Below are 6896 nucleotides of genomic sequence, written 5' to 3' on the forward strand. Positions count from 1 at the left end.
TACTTGTTACCAAACCCCAAGGAAGATACAGTGAAGCTGGGAATAAAACGACTTGGGAGCTCTGATTTGAGCACTATCGTTTTCTGCTTAATTATCAAGTGATTTCATTATTTAAAAGCTCCTGAAGGAGGCACAGAATTTTGTTGGACAGATACTCAAGACACTTGGCACAAAGCACACATCTGGGGGAGGGAGTCAGTGACTGGCAGACTGGTGTCGGAGTTGAGAAATAGAATATACTTTTTATATTTGAATTTTCAAAACCATGTGCATATAGCACTTTCACAAAGAGCTGTACATCATTACTCAAGCTGTCAGGATAAAGTTTGGTCTAAACACATGGACCAAATTGTCAACAGGCTAACATGTTATAAAGCATAACAAAATTGTGTAGAATAAAAGTTGAAAAAGGCATCATGGCTTGGTGTAAACAATGTTATTCTAATAGCAGTCAGGAGGGACTCTATCTCTGTCTAGTTTGCTCATCTCGACAGGTGATGTCTCTTTTTTGGTTCATGTAGGTCACTGGTGCTCAGTCCTGGCTATATAGCAGAAAAACAGCATCAAAAGAATTGTGTGTTTGGGGCAGCCCCGGTGGCCCAGCGGTTTAGCGCCGCCTTCAGCCCAGGGGGTGATCCTGGAGACCTGGGATTGAGTCCCACGTTGGGCTCCCTGCATGGAGCCTGCTTTTCCCTCTGCCTGTGTCTCTGCTTCTCTTTCTCTCTCTCTCTCTCTCTCTCTGTCTGTGTCTGTCATGAATAAATAAATAAAATCTTAAAAAAAATTGTGTTGTTTGGATCCCACTCCTCATAGATTCAGACTTCATTGATCTGAAGACACTGGCTTATTGGTGTTTTTCAACGTTTTGTTTTCATTGTTTCTACCCTAAGGTCCTTTTTAAAGATATATTTTCCTAATTGCCCTCTTCCATAAAAATTTACCACCACTGGATATAATGTATATCTCTTTATGTGTTGTATGTACATCTATACTTTATGCATCAAAAAGAGTCAGATTTTTTTGCTTATGCTGCAAATTCATGATCTAGATGAACTTTGAGGTCTTTCATACACTTAAGAATTATATAACTTTCTAAATTTAACTTATCTGAAATAATGGTGGAAAGAAACAAGAAAGAGGATATACTACCCTACATATTCTAACATCCACTTTGCTATTCAGGCATACAACACCTGTATGTATGTCCATACCCTGCTCAGTGAAGGAGGCAGACAGAGGGCAATTTCATACAAAAATTAAGAAGATCCATCCCCACTGTGGGAAGATTCCTGACTACTTTAGCTGGGCACAGTGGGTGGGACTGCCTCACACAAGAGTTATCTGCCAACACTGGGAGTGGTCTGACACAGGCCAGATGTGAAAGCAAATCCCAGAATTTGCTGGGAGTTTGAGCCATATCATCTTGAAGGGCCCTTTTAAGCACAATTCTATGCCTAAAGCAAGAGCAAGTCATTGGAATAAATGGTAAAGCAATCTCCCCACTCCAGGACTTCCATGGCAGGTGGATGTGCATAGGTGGTACTAACCACCTTCACTTATACTTAGCATTATTTATAAACAAGTGTATTGTCCTCTCACTAATAAAAGGGGCTTGGAAATGTTCAGCCAATGCCCATTTAGGAGGCAAGTAAAAACCACAATAGGACTCAGAGAATGTCTTAAATTAAGTCCTTTCATTCTGAGAAAACCCATTACATGCATGCTGGATCCCCCACAATAGCGTTTGTTGGCTTTAACAACAAAGCAAGACTTAAAAAAGCCTAAAAGTTGTAGATACAGATATAGAGTCCTAATTTTAAAAACCAGGCTTGGGATCGCCTGGGTAGCTCAGCTGGTTGGGTGTTTGCCTTCAGCTCAGGTCATGATCCCAGGGTCCTGGAATTGAGCCCCATGTCAGGCTCCCTGCTCAGGAGGGAGTTGCTTCTCCCTCTCCCTCTGCTGCTCCCCCTTGCTTGTGCTTGCTTGCTCTTTCACTTCTCTCTCTATCAAATAAAGAAAATCTTTTTTAAAAAATCAAGCTTGATTGTAGGTTTTTATGATGCCATCATTTGTGGGCGTTGATCCTGAATGCTGGGGCTTCCTTCCCCTCTAGCTAGAGAGCAGCAATATGTTCCTTACCTCACTTTCATTTGAATGCACCTGTGAAAACATTTTTGATCTAAAGTTGAAGATTCAGGATAAAAGGAGACAGTGAGAAGTAGAAGGGAGATGTCAACTTAAAAAATAAAAGGTAACAAATAAATAACAACAATAATAATGCATTTGGAAACCCAGGTTGGCTTGTGTGCCCTCAAGGGTCTTACAGTACAGTTGGTGAATCAGATCATTTTTATGAAAAGCTAAGTAATAATATAAGGTATTATTAAATAGGAAGTACAGGTATTAAGGAATTTATAGGTGGGAGTGCTCCCTGAGATCTGGTGTCACAGAGGTAGAGGAATGATGGGGGTGGATATATCTGCATATATATAAGACAAGAAGAAAAGCCAGCTAGGGATTGAAAAAGAACAAAGTAAAGTAATTGGGTTGAACAATTCAAGAGAAGTTAGAAGTTTCTTAAGTCTGATCCTTCAAGCTGCTGTTTCTGGAGCTGTTCCTATGACTAGTAGTACAAGTCTAGAAGAAGATGATGTGATGTCTGCACAAAGGTACCTGGACAATTTTATGGCCTCCAGATGTCAATGGAAAGAACTCCAGTGCTCAAAATGAGAGTCATTAGCAACTCGGTGGTGGGTAAAATCCAGACCATTCAACAGGTCTTGGGGCTAAATATGCCTGAATGCATTTCTTCTTGCAATGATGTACACACCTCATTGTGAAGGGTCCAGTGTTCACCTATCCAGGATGATGATGGGGAAGCCAGTATGGACAAAACGTCATATCAACAATGGAATCAAGAATTACACCCCTGACATGGTGTAGAAGGGTACTGACTATGCCATCTAGAAGGCTTTTCAAGTATGGAGTGATCTGACTCCCTGAAATCTAGACAGATTAGACCGGGTGAGGCTGACATTCTGATATATTTCACACATGGAGTTCACAGGGACTCCAATCCTTTTGATGGCAGAGGTTGGACCATTACCCATGCTTATGGATGCAGAGATGGTATTGGAAGGGATTTGCATTTTGATGAGGCTGAAATCAAAATTAAATACACCAAAGGCATAAAGTTGTTTCTCCTTGTTGCTCATGAGCTTGGCTATTCCAAAGATCCAAAGGCTCTCATGTTCTCTCTCTATAGTTATGTTGACTTCAACAGACTTTGACTCTCTAATGATGTCTATGACATTCAGTCTCTAAGGACACTCATAAAAGCAACAACCTGTGTCACGTCCTTACACTATGGAACCAGCCACCCGTGGCCCCAATTTGAATGTTGATACTATCACCATAATTAGAAGAAAAATCTTTTTCTTTAAAGGTGGGTGCTTTTGGTGGAAGCTTCCTGAGCTATCAGGAAGGTTAGGTTAGGTTTATTCACTTGTGAAATTGGAGCCAGGAGGCAAGTTTTTCTAAAGATGACAAGTGCTGGTTAATCAGAGATTTCAACCCACAGTCAAATGATCCCAAGAGCACACATTGTCTGGGCTTCTCTGATTCTGGAAAAGATTCCTGCTGCTGTTTTCAATCCACTAATCTACAAACCCTTTCTCTTGGTGTGTAAACAATTTGGGAGGTGAGATGAGAGGAGACAATTTGTGGGCCTTGGTTATCCCACCTTGATTACCGAGAAATTTCCAGGAAACTACTCCAAAGGATACAATTGTTTCTTCCAAGGATATAATCAGCTTGAATATAACAAGCTATCCAATACATCACCAAAAATATAAACTGAAATTTTTATAACATTTTTCAGTTTTGAGAACCCTGCCAGCACATAGTCTTTTCATTTTCAATTTTTCCTGTTAAGTTTGAAAATAGAGATCATTAAAGGCCAAGAGGATACCTTTTGGAGAATACTCAGTAAGTTGGTTCTTAAAAAGCTTTGTACAAAGAAGTGATACTTATTCCTTTCTGACTTGTCAAAAAATGAGAAATGATGTTTCAGTGACCATTACATTTTTCAACAAGAGCATCATTTTAATAAAGATTAATTACAGAGAGGTGATTGGCTGGCTCCATTGGACGAGCATGTGACTCCTGATCTCATTGGGTATAGAGATCAGTTAAATAATAATAAAAAAAGAGTAAATACAGAATACATCTTGGAACTTAACTGTCAATTGTGTAAGCAAACTATTTAAATGGTGATAATATCATTTTATTCTGTTTCAAGATTGACTCTCTTAGTGTTACATATGAAATATACAGAAGTTAAAACTTTGTATCTTTTTTTTTTTAATTTTTATTTATTTATGATAGTCACAGAGAGAGAGAGAGAGAGGCAGAGACATAGGCAGAGGGAGAAGCAGGCTCCATGCACCGGGAGCCCGACGTGGGATTCGATCCCGGGTCTCCAGGATCGCGCCCTGGGCCAAAGGCAGGCGCCAAACCGCTGCGCCACCCAGGGATCCCCATAAGTTAAAACTTTGAAAGGAAAAAAACCCCCACTGGATCACTGTTCTGATTGGATCCCCAATCCTGTTAATATCCCTTTCACTTTGATCTATTTAGATCCCCAGTTCACCCCGGGCCTCTTATCACCTCAGCCCCCTAATGACCACCTTTGGCCTTTGCTGGTAGACAGCTCCCAGTGAGGTACTCCCAGGACACACCTCAACGACCATCTCTCCTGTGAGGCAGTGGCAGGAAGCAACCAGAGTTGGCCCTATGGGTAGGTTAAGGCTTAGGCAGGTGTGCTGATCACAATAGGGCATTTCATGCATTTCATGCAGGGACTATGATCTGAAGAAGAGTGCAGAATAGAAAATGTGAAAGGTCTCTGGGGGGCTATGTGTTGGTCAGCTCACCTGGCACAGATGATTTACAGCAGGCATCACTGAAGTCAGGCTGAGAAGGGAGCTCAGAGTTCTATGGTTGGAAGCTTCTAGATGAAGCTGAGGCCCTCAAGACAACAGAATTGACTCTCAGCCTCTAGGTACTGTAAAGAAATACAACTTTGGGGGAAGGTTGACATCCAGTACCCCCTCCTATTGCTGAATCTTTTTGCCCAGTTTTGTAGTCAGATCCTTCCAGAAAGAAAGGAGCATAAGTCTTGTATGCTTAGTCAGTTCTCCAAATGTATGAGGCAAGCTCACGTGTTGCCAAGTTTATATAATCACAGACTCTAAGGGAAAGAAAGGGCCTTACAGTCCTCATACACCACACCCTCACCCATTGTTTAAAAACCTGCAACATCAAAAGCAGGGCATGGGGCCTAGGATGGAACCAGTGCTGGCCGGTTCCCGACTTCTCAGAGCAAACTATACCTTCATCCACCTCAGCTAGTTCAGCCTCCACTGGGGTACATAGAACCTCACTGCTAATCCCTCACCCACCCAGGACACCCCGCCCCCCAGGCTTCCTGTCTTCCCTTCCCCTCACCTTTCTAGCTTGAACATCCTCAGGTCCTTGCAACATTTCTCATGCCTTTTGGTCTCCTCTCATTCTCATTTATGCCCTTGCAATTTCTTTCTTTATGAGGAAGAATATTTTATGGATAATGACTGAAGAAAGCATTTATACGGTTTTTTTTTAAGTTACATTTTGTGAGATGTAGTACACATACCATAAAACTCATTTCAAATACTTCCATCCCCCAAAGATTCTCTTGTGCCAACATGCACAATTTGCACAATTTGCACAATTAATCCTCATTTCCACCTCCAGCTCTAGGCAACCTCTGATCTGCTTTCCATCTCTATAATTTTGGGATTTTTTTAAAAAGGGTTGCTTTTTATATAATTTTTTTTCCTTATCAGCCATCTGAGAACCCATGAAACAGCTTTGTATTATAGAACATTCCTTTAAGACAGCCTTTTCAGCTTTGAATTTTTTTTTTTGAATTTTTGCCTATAGATGCAGATAGAGTTAATAATAACTCATGAATGATTGTTCCAGAATGGGTTATTATATAATTTGTCTTCCTTTTTTTTTTTTTTAAGATTTATTTATTTATTTGTGATAGGGAGGGAGAGAGAGAGAGAGAGAGAGAGAGGCAGAGACACAGGAGGAGGGAGAAGCAGGCTCCATGCCAGGAGCCCGATGTGGGACTCGATCCCAGGACTCCAGGATTGCGCCCTGGGCCGAAGGCAGGTGCTAAACCGCTGAGCCACCCAGGGATCCCCATAATTTGTCTTCCTAATCACTTAAGAGTCATCCAAATAGTACAACCAGAGGCTCTCCCAAAATATACCCTGGAGCTCTGGTTCAAATCTAGAGTACTGAATGAACTATTGATCCACCCAGCATGGCACTTTAAGGTTTTGATGCCTTGCCGGGGGTCATGGGATGAGGCTGCAATGGAGCACCATGAGCCTTGGCTCTCCCCTCGTCATTCCTCTGCCTCGCAGCCCCTCCAAGCTCCAGCCTGCCATTGTTCCCATCCTCAGGCCTACAAGGAACCCCTTGCCTTTTCTCCCCCAACTCAAGTCCAAACCCACTCTTTGAGATCCAGCCCAGGTCTCTGAAGCTTTCACTGACCACACTCTTCAGGACCTTGAAATGCCACATATTCCAAATATGCCTCAAATGCCACATATTCCAGTTGCTCATGACACTGTCTATGACCATAAACGGCTTGAGAGGGCGACCTCGTGGTTAAACCTCCCTTACGGTTCCCACAGCCTTAGACAAATGGGCTGTCCTGACCCTTAACCCCTGCCCCCTGCCCCTTGACTTCTCCCTCCTTCGAGCCCCTCTAGGTCTTTGAACTTCTGACTTATTTCATAGTCTTTTGAGTGCTTCATTATGTGGCCAGTGTCCTGTGGACA

Source organism: Canis lupus, chromosome 25, assembly GCF_003254725.2.
Source record: "Canis lupus dingo isolate Sandy chromosome 25, ASM325472v2, whole genome shotgun sequence".
NCBI classification, from domain to species: Eukaryota; Metazoa; Chordata; class Mammalia; order Carnivora; family Canidae; genus Canis; species Canis lupus.